Source organism: Cryptotermes secundus, unplaced genomic scaffold (assembly GCF_002891405.2).
Source record: "Cryptotermes secundus unplaced genomic scaffold, Csec_1.0 scaffold599, whole genome shotgun sequence".
NCBI lineage: Eukaryota > Metazoa > Arthropoda > Insecta > Blattodea > Kalotermitidae > Cryptotermes > Cryptotermes secundus.
Window position 1 is genome coordinate 369,611 of NW_019730109.1, and position 10,908 is coordinate 380,518.

Below are 10,908 nucleotides of genomic sequence, written 5' to 3' on the forward strand. Positions count from 1 at the left end.
TATCAGTGTGTTATACACCATCGTTAGAATCTAATAGTAACTAACTGTGAGGAATATGCTACAGAGATTTGGTTGGGAAGTGCTTCAACATCCCCCCCCTACAGTCCAGTTCTCTTCCCATGTGATTTTCACATTTTTGGAGACCTGAAGAGAGACATTCGTGGACATAGGTTTGCATCGGATGAAGACGTGTGTGGCTGGGTAAAGATGTGGTTCCATAGACAGACCACAAGCTTTTTCAAGGATGGGATTGACCATCTTATCTCCCAGTGGGATAAATGTGATAACAGTTTTGAAGATTACTTTTGAGGTAAGAAATGTTCTTTAATATGTTTTGGCTTCTGACCAGTTTTCATTTGACTGCCCCTCATATATTTATTGCCAGACAGTGGCTCTGTAAACATGAATACAGGCAACAATAGAAGGGAAACTATGTTTTCTATGTGGTCCGTGCCCAGCAAAAGCACGGAGCTATAGGATGTCTCTTACCGGGCAACACAGAGGTAACCATGCATCCACAACAACGGGAGATGGTGTTTTTTGTGGGTTCTGTGCAAAGGAATTATCTTAAACGTGAACAATGCTACAAGTCAGTTCTGAGTTCTCAGTGGAAGATAGTTATGGAAGGTTTGTTGTAGACGACAAGAAGACTTTGTAGTGATTTTAAGTGATAGTTTCTGTGCTGAGATCCATTGCTAGGAGACAACTAGTGGAAACAGAATCCTAGTGCATGTGCAATAGTGAACTGTAAATTGTGGGAACAGCAATAGTGCTGTATGAAATGTGATTAAGAGTAATTGTAACCAAGGTGCTAATGAATCCAATCATCCAAACTAGAGCCCACAATTATTTTGTCATGCGTACCACCCTACACATCACAGTATTGAATTGCTGGGAGTTGTCATCTATGGTTGGTAAGCTACGAGTATAGCAAGGGAATATTGATCAAAAAGGGATTGTATTGTACATTGTCTTGTATATTGTTTTGTACATTTGTAAGAGTTGTTGACATGTAGTGTTTGGCTGTTTTCAACTGACTTGTCCAATTGTGCCTGTATAACAGTTATGGATGTTAAATAAATTATTATTATCATTTAGTGAATATTTACATTGTGGTTGTACCTGGAGGGATTACCTTACAACTACATGTTCTAGCAAATGAGACTTAAATATTTGAAACAGTTATATTCTTAATGGCTCCTGGCAGAGGTCCATGTTCTGATACCACCAAGACAGAACTGCTATGCCAGTGGATCAAGACCATGGCAACATATTTTTTTGAAATGATAGTAAGAGGATCTGATGAACTTGATGGTAGAAAGGACGAGGAAGATTTTGTAAGTTTTGGCAGTACAACAGAGTGAATAAAGAATGACTTCAAGAAGAAAAATAACTCAATAAATGTGACATATAACATATTCTCTAATATTTATTTTCTTTCAAATGCTTGTAATAAGAGTATGAAATTAATTGATAAAATTATTGTCTCTGTGTGGACATTTCCTAGTGTGGGGTCCCCTTACATTTTGAATCATCTTCCATTGAGGTAAATATGGTTGTACATTTTAGTGCATTGTGAGAAAGTGGTCATGTTATAAATTATAGCAAAAGAATTGGTCAGCAAATAGAATTCTCACTTTTGTCTCAGTTCTTGAAATTTTTCCAAGTTTTTGTTTTAAACTGAAATAGCCATTCATGCACATGCACATTGCCATTCATCGCAGTTCTGTGCCATCATTCTTTAAATCCCAAAATCAAGGCAATAGCTTTATCCAAAACGTTGGTGCCTATTTACCAAATTATGAACTGTCATATCCAAGACAGCCATGATCTAAATACTAACCATGGTGATAACTTCAAATATCATGTATACCATCAGGGAAGTGTCAGGAAAAACTTTGATGTAAGGTAACAAAATGGAGTGAAACTGCCTTGATATATCTTAAGTACACTTAATCACTGGTAATGTGTAGGTTAAAAATAAGTGGAAGTGCATGTCATTCTTTGCTACAGTCAAGCAGTAACCACATCCTTCTCCTGCATGCCTGGAGGTGGTATCTTGGATCAATATATACAGATGAGCAAGTCAGTGCCACCCACTGGAAAAGTATGATGTCACATCCTGACATAAAATAGAACAGTTCTCTCTATTGGACAATAAAAAAATAACAACTCAGATGATAATTCCCTACTATTCCTTGTCTTCCTGGCGCGCATTCAAGACCACAAAATGACAATTTAGCCTGGTAAGTGGGTACCTGAGTTTGAAGAACATACTGCCACATTCTTTGGATAAAAGGTACAAGGAGTATGTTCCTTTAAACCAGCCCTGTCCAACATGGTGCCTGTGGTATATTTTTCTGGCCCCCTCCGTAACCACATATAATTCAGCTGATTTTTAATATTAATTCAAATTGTAAGACAAGAGACTTTTTGAACGTCTGAGTACTGTTAAATATTTTTGAAAAATATTATTATTATTATTATTAGTAGTAGTAGTAGTAGTGTGTGGTGGCGCCGGCACCTCCATAGGCATCATTGAATTGTGCCCGAGTACATAAGAATGTTAGACAGCACTGCTTTAAACGCTACCCACCCACCAGACTACACAGTATTATGTATAACCCAGAAGACATTATGAATCTTTACTGCTGTGGAAACCTCAAAGCATAAGAACAGAATCATGAACATTTAATATCAGTGAAATTGAATTACAAGTATATACCCTTTTTTATATAAAGATTGTATTATGTCACAGATGTCAACCAGTAGAGGGTTACAATTTAATGATTATGTTTCTTGAATAAGACCGCCTCTGTGGGCTAGTGGTCAGCGTTCCTGGCTACAGTTCCAGAGGTCCAGGTTTGATTCCTGGTGCTATCAGATTTTTTCTGAGAAGTGATGGGTCTGGAACAGGGTCTGCTAAGCCTTGTGATGATAATTGAGGAGATATTTCAATGAAATAGCGGCTCCAGTCTAGAAAACTGAAATTAACGGCCATGGGGATTTGTTGTGGTGACCAGGTGACACCCTCTATCTGCAGAAGTTGGCACTAAACTTTGCCGACAAGCGGCGGTCACTTGGTTGGTATAGTTCACTTGCGGACTAAAATCATGGAGTTCTTTCTTGAATAAAACAGAGAGTCCAAAGATTGGAAGTACAGTAGAACCCAGATTCTGTTCTTCTGTAACAGTTCTACAACCCAAGACGAGTCTTGGCTAGCTCAACAATTTCCTTCCATTGCTTCTTCATACAAGCATCTTCCAACTTCGACTTGGTCGCCTTATTTGCCAGCTTTCTCTTGTTGAGCTTTTTCAGCAATTGGTTTTTTTTTTTGGGGGGGGATAGGTTGCAGGCCTAGGTCCAATCTCCCTGCCTTGGAGGACCAGGATTTGTTACCAGGTTCTCTCCCATATTGGCTCCACTATGTCTATAGAGTTGCCCATGCCCTTAGTTTTCTGTCAGGGTAGCCTTCCCTTAGCTTTTGGGGATCCCATTCCTGACTGCAAGAGAGCAGTTTATCGCTCTTTCCTTTGAGTGGCACAGAGTTGCCACATCCGCCATCATTGGTGTTCCGAAGTTCTCTGCCTTGGGTGCCATTGATGACTTCACCATACCCTGGCTAGGGGCCCTTACATGGTACTATCAGCCGGGCCAGCTGAACCATGATTTTTAAAGAGGTATTACTCTATCATTCCCCATTTGTCCTGGCTTGAGAACAGTGATTATCTGAATTAATTAGTAACAACGGTGTTGTGGATAATCAAAAATTTGGATAATTGGATTAAATTCTTCTCCACTAAAAGCTCTATTACATACTGTTACAACAATAAAAACTAAAAAACTTTTAAAACAGGTGAAACATGAAAAATTAATAAATGTAATTATAAATTAACATTTTCAAACACTTTATTGAAAAAAGTCCAGCAATGTTTAACAGATGTGTACCTTGGTTACAGTGATTCAGTTGGAGTTACACTGTACTTGCTACCCACATCCATTATCATTATAATCACATACCATGTAGCATTTTACTTTGCATTTACTTACAAAACACAGCAAAAATAATTCTAGGTGATATATGAAAACTACAGTTCATGCATTAGTAACTATATGTTTAGATGCCATGCTGTGCCCTTCACTAGGTTAAGTAGTTCAATAACTTCTTTGAGCATACAACAAAGTTTGAAACATCCTATCCCTGCATTAAAATATTTTTATGCACATTGTAAATTTAAGAACTTTTCTAAAATACCTTCAAGAGAGAAATGTTCACTCACAGCAAGGGTATATGGTCCTCGCTTTACCAGTGATGACTAAAAAAATGTTAGCTTGCAACTAATTTCCCACTTGTTTTGACCATCTGTCACTTTGGGCACAGGTATTAAAATCAACATAATTAGTAAATTTCAACAATATATTTTAAATTCAGTATTACTGTTATATTATGCCTGGCCTGCATGTGTTAAAAAGTTGTACAACAGGAATAAATTACTCTTCATCCAAGATCAACATCAGGGCACCTTCCCTTCTGATTATCCTCTCAACAATCCCACTCTTCGAATGAAGCGTGGGATTTTGTATGAGGGAACGTCCAAATAGTCACTTGGTTCCATAAAATAGACCCAAGTGATGCAATCTTAAATAAGCTAAGGCCTCACATTCGCACAGGATATGTGTGGCTGTTTCATTTTCTTCTTGACACCTCTCACAAGTTGGACTATTACTTAGTCCCAGTTTGAAGAGGTGTCCTTTGAGGTGACAGTGTCTTGTAAGTAGTCCTACCACCCATCGCAACTGGTTCCTGTTTAACTTCAACAGTTCCTTTGCTCTTTTAGTAGAGGGTCCTCATACGAGTCCAGTCAAGGATCCCCAGTATTTCTTGTGGTTCATATTTGTCCAGTTCCTGATTGCCTTTCTGGTGACTCCTATAGAGATGCCAAAGGCAAAAAAAAGAAAAAAAGAAAATAGGGCCCCAAAAATATTGATGCACCTTTTCTTTCTGGTGTTGGGAGCCAGGATAACACAATCAGTACAGTAATTGGGTACAGGCTGGACAGCTGAGGGGTCAGAGGTTGAGTCCCAGTAGGATCAAGAATTCTCTGTGTCCACATTGGCTATGGAATCTAGCCAGCCTCCTGTCCAATAGTAACCAGGGGCTCTTTCCCCAGAGGTAAAAGCAGCAGTGCGTGAAGCTAACTGCTCACCAGTTACTGAGAACATGGATCTATACATTCTCTCCCCCATACTTCTTCATGCCATAGTGCTTAATTAGCTGAGCACAGGGACAACTTTTTCTGATCAAAATATTAGTCTGGCTACTGCAACTTCAAAAAATGCTTTGACCTCTTGCTACCGTATTGCAATGATTATGCTTTTATGATTAAAGCACTACATGAGATGGATTTAAAACCTGTACCAAATGTCATTAAAATATGACTGCGTTTACGCATTAAAAAGCATTTTGAATTTTATAAATTCTGTGTGGCATGGTGATTTATTGGTTACTTAAATGATGTGGTAACTGTCACCACACAAAATAAGTGAAATGTAAATTTAAGAACAGTGTTTACATCACACTAAATATTTGGTATTGGTGTTTTCTTCACAGCATAACAGTAGTAGAGTTCATTCATCCACTCATGGAGCTGAGCCCTTCTTGAGAAGCTGCCAATTGTGCAGCTACTCAAGAGCTTCCCAGCATTTTATGGGACCCGAAAGTTCATTACCATGTTCACAAGAGCACTCCACTGGTCCATATCCTGAGCCATGTCAATCCAATCCAAACAATCCCATCCTACCTCTCTTAAAATCCGTTTTAATATTGTTCACCCACCTACATCTTCCCAGTGGTCTCTTCCCTTCTTGCTTTCCCACCGATATCCTATATGCATTCCTCTTTGCCCCATTCGTGCTACATGCCCTGCCCACCTCGTCCTTCTTGACATGGTCATTCTAATTATACTTGGAGAAGAGTACAAATTATGAAGCTCCATATTATGCAGTTTTCTCCAACGTCATTTCATGTCCATTTGGCCCAAATATTCTCCTCAACACCTTGTTCTCAAACACTCTTAGTCTATGTTCCTCAGTTAATGTCAAAGACCAAGTTTCACACCCAAACAGAACCACAGGCAAAAATTGTAGTTTTGTATATTCTAATTTTTGTGCTTTTTGACCGCAGATGAGAAGAGAAAAGGTCCTGGACTGAAAGGTAGCGAACATTAGCCGAGTTAAATCTCTTAATTTCCTCCTGAATCAGGTTTTGATTACATATATAAATAAAACACCGGTCGTTTTCGAATCGTAAATCAGTGATTCGAATTGTATCTGAATTATCCGATGTGTAATCGCAGTACACAAAGCGGTTTGTTTGGGTCTGCAAAGCGAATATGTCCCGCTCATTTTTATTTTTATTTTCAAATTATTCGATAGATTGCATCAATCGAGTTATTCCATAGGTTCTGTTCGATTGTGTTCTGGGTTGCACAGGTGAAGTTCGATGAGTCCGATTATGGTGGACGTCTCTGTTGGCGGTGTAGAGTTGTCTGTCAGGTTTGTCATGTCCGGTCGTGTCGGTGTTAGCAGTGGTTTATAGCCTTTATAGCAAGCTATTGTTGATGTTGGTATGTATGAAAGGTTATAAAGCGTAAGAATGAAAGTGCGTCTTTTAGTTTGTGATTTGAGTTAATAAACAAGGGTCTAGGTTGGAGTTCGGAATTCGTTATGCCGTATAACGATTGAAATCCGTATTATAACTGTTGATAAGGAAAAACACTTATGTTTCGTATATTTTGGTACCCCTAGAATGTTGAAGTTGTTGAGTAGGGAGAGAATGTCCATGCTGATTAGTATGTTAGATGAAAATAAAAATGGGACAATGTAGTGGTATACGCTACCTTCAGATTTTAATTAAATACGTTTACGATCACTGAAATTAGATGCAAAACCTAGCCCATCTGCATAAGGAAGTACCTGATGCCATCCTTACGCAATTATTTTTTTAAATGTATGCCCGAAGTTCCTTGTATTTGCACGATTAAGCTGTGTGAACAGTTCATAATTTGTGTGGGCGGAATCGTCCAGTAAAATGTTTATATATATATCTTTATTTAAACCCTGCATGTTTTGTTACTTTTACGACAACATGGAAAAATATACGGGATTTTGCGTGTGTTAAGTCTACTATGTTACTGTCCTTGTGTTCTGTATTTAATAGTATTTAATTGTGGACATTCCAAACAACCAGGTTCCATGGAATGCAAATATGCATATATTTTCTGCATGGGGGAGAGTCCTTGAGAAGCAAATTTACCGAAATTGGAGAAATTTCATGTCGTAAATGATACCTGAATATTTATTTAATTATGCATGAATATAATGATGTTTCAATTATATGTGACATACCTGTATTGCTATGGATTTAAGCCTATTTGTGTTTGATAGATCATTTTTAGGAGAAACTGAAGCATGTAGAATATGTGGTGGTACAAGCAGAGACACACACACATGTAAATCTTAAGATTTTATAAAACACTACAAAAAAGGTCTTATTTTACATATAGACATGGATAAAGGAAACAGTTTTTCAATAGAGATAAAATTGTCCACAGACTAGAAAGAGTGAGTTAAGAGGTAACTTCTATTGCAGGCTTGAATGCTTTTATATCATAATTTAAGCATTAAATTCTTCCCAGAATCTTACTCGTAATGCGAAACACTCATTAAGCAAAACATTTTTTCCCATACAAATTAATGTAAAATACGATATTGCCTTCCATGCCGGAAAAAATACTAAAAAAATGTTATGTATAACGTTTATTCAAAGAAAATTATATATACATTGTTAAGGANTTGGGAGAATTTATTATATTTTTTGTTTGATTTGGCATAGTGGGTATAAGATTTATATTCATGAATGAGGTAGGGATTGCTTTAACCAAGTATTTCATTGCGATTATAGTACTCTTTCTGTGGTCCTTAAAAAGTAGGCATTAAAAAGTTAACTATATATTTAGGATCATTTACTGTATTATTTATCTTCATTAGTGGGCTTTCACTTCCTGTAGATTTTTTATCAGTTTCACTTTTTTTTTTAATTTTTAGAACAGTTTTTACTTTATTATTTGACTATCTTATCAGAGTGTTGGAGTGTATTCATTTAAGCGTATTCAATGAGGAATTAAAATTTGACAATATTTTCTATTGTGTCATGTGTAAGGGTTCCTGCACGACTTATAAGATGGGTTTTGGAATGGATTTATTGCACTTTATACATTCACAGCTCAGGACTACAGGCAATTGCAGTGGTGCTAGCACTATTTCTGCACGTTTTACAGGTCACCGTTGCACATGCACTACGGTTCTATGTATTCACTAGTCAAATCCTGGCAATGGATTTGTAACAGTCTCACTGTTACTTCAGGTCACACATGAAGTCTTCTTTGCACTGCCTGATTCCTTTCTTGTCATTATTCTGCAACTGCCAAAATCAAAGATTCGACTCAGTTCAATTCCTCTGCTTCCAGGCTTATATCTTGGCAGGCTGGCGTCTTGAAACTCAACTTGAATACTGTGCTTGCTGAACACTTCTTTACAACCATTTTGCATGTACCATACAGAAAACAGTCTCTATTGTTATGGAGGTGTATTTATTGATCTGATACCTAGCAGTGGACATGGACACAATATTAAAATGGATCTTAGATAGATAGGATGGTATGGATTGGATTGATCTGGCTCAGGATAGGGACTAGTGGAGGGCTCTTGTGAACATGGTAATGAACCTTTGGGTTCCATAAAATGCTAGGAAGTTCTTGAGTAGCTGCACAACTGGCAGCTTCTCAAGAAGGGCTCAATTCCATGAGTGAGTGTGCTTTGCATGCTCACAGTGCAGTTATAACTTCCAGTATTGAGAAAATACAAAATACAGGTTTCATGAGATGTAACTGTCCAATTTATGGGATGGTCAATTGATGTTTTGTGTATGGTTAGGGTTCTGTGAGATTCCTCAATTTCGTCTCACAATTGATTTCCCCCCTGAGACACACGGCAGGTGGCTTGGGTCAAGCTTGAAGCCAGCTCCCATCAGTAAATCAGTCAAATTATTGCATAACACAAGACCGAGTTCTTTAGAAATTGTAAACTTTGACAGGAGAAGTCATAATTTTAGCAACGTCGTTTTATGCTATCCCAAATCCCAGTTTGACAGCCACGCAGCAGGTGGCAAAATTCACCCCTAAACTCTACACGCGTGGATATTTGCTTTTCTAATTGGAGGAGAAAGATTAAGCAACCTCCCAGTCTGCCCAGTCCAGCCAATCATAATCTGAAGTGGGATGTCCTTTGCCCGAATTTTTGGGTAACCAGGGCAAATATTTAACATTCAGAGCGTGCTTGGTGGAGAACTCTGAATTTTACATTAACCGAGGGTACACATGTTCTGATCCCTGTATATACACTCTGTGGTGCCTATTGACTGGTGTGTCTTAGTGAACTGTAAAGAAGCCTAAATCCACAAAGCTGTTAAGTGGATCACTACGGTGCATTTACCATTTGAATAGTGTGATACGAATAAAGAACTCAAACAGCTAATTGGTGTTGAGTGTGACTTTCCTATGCCTAAGCCCCACTAATCACCCAAGTCATGGCCAGCCAAACAGCCCGAGATGAGTTGAAGTTCTCTACCGGAGCTAGCAGAACCAAAGAACGGTTACAGAGACTTCTAAATAAGCATATTTCATAAAAATTATGGCAACTAATGACACTGAGACTGTTAGTGGCAGAACTACCTACTGGCAGACTTAGTACTAGCAGCACCCAGCGTGTGCTGCACTCTGAGAACTCGCTGTATTACCATAACAGTTTTATTGCATAGAGAGATTTAACACAATTATGAGAGCTAGGTTGTATAATGTCAAGTGGTAGGATGATTAGTTAATAATGAATTGGAAAATTTGTGGAAGGAAGTAGTTTTGTGGCAGAAGTTTGCATGGAGGGATTGAGGAAAAGCATGAAAAACGGCAGTCAAAATAGTAATTTCTCCAATGAAGATCAAATGGGGCGCCTCTTGAACACAAGTCAGAAGCATCATTCCTTGAGCCATCTTGCTTGGTGATATGTGTTAGTCTGTGGTAATGATTTATACCACACCTGATGATGGAAATACTATATTTGGCTGCATATTAGCTACTTTCACATTATTAACTCTGTGGACCAGAGTCGTTGAGTTACAAGTAGCCAGTCAGTCAACAAGTTCTCAATCTTTTATGGAACCTCCATGTTCACAGGAGCCCACCACTGGTCCCACCTTGAGCCAAATAAATCCAGTCTTTACCCTCCCAATCTGTTTCTTTAAGATCCATTTTAAGACTGTTTTCCCATCTGTACCTAAATCTTCAAAGTAGCTTTTCTCCTTCACATTTTCCAGCCTAAGATGTATGCAGGTTCTATGCCCTGTCTGATATTCAGTATACAGTGGAACCTCGCTTAACGAGCATAATTCGTTCCAGAATCTTACTCGTAATGCGAAACACTCATTAAGCAAAACATTTTTTCCCATACAAATTAATGTAAAATACGATATTGCCTTCCATGCCGGAAAAAATACTAAAAAAATGTTATGTATAACGTTTATTCAAAGAAAATTATATATACATTGTTAAGGAGCACGAATCATCTTCATCTTTTCTTCTATGTGTGATGAACCAACCTGGAATGTGAATTCGATTTGCAGAAAAAAAAAATCGAAATAAATAGTTTATTATTCATGGTACATATCTAATTCTTTTTTACTAGAAAGCTGTCTAGAGACATTTGTTTTCGCTGACGCTTCAAAATTTGGCGAAAATGCGACACAGCATTATCATTAAATAAATTTGTAGCGTGCAAGGCACTGCCTTATTAGGG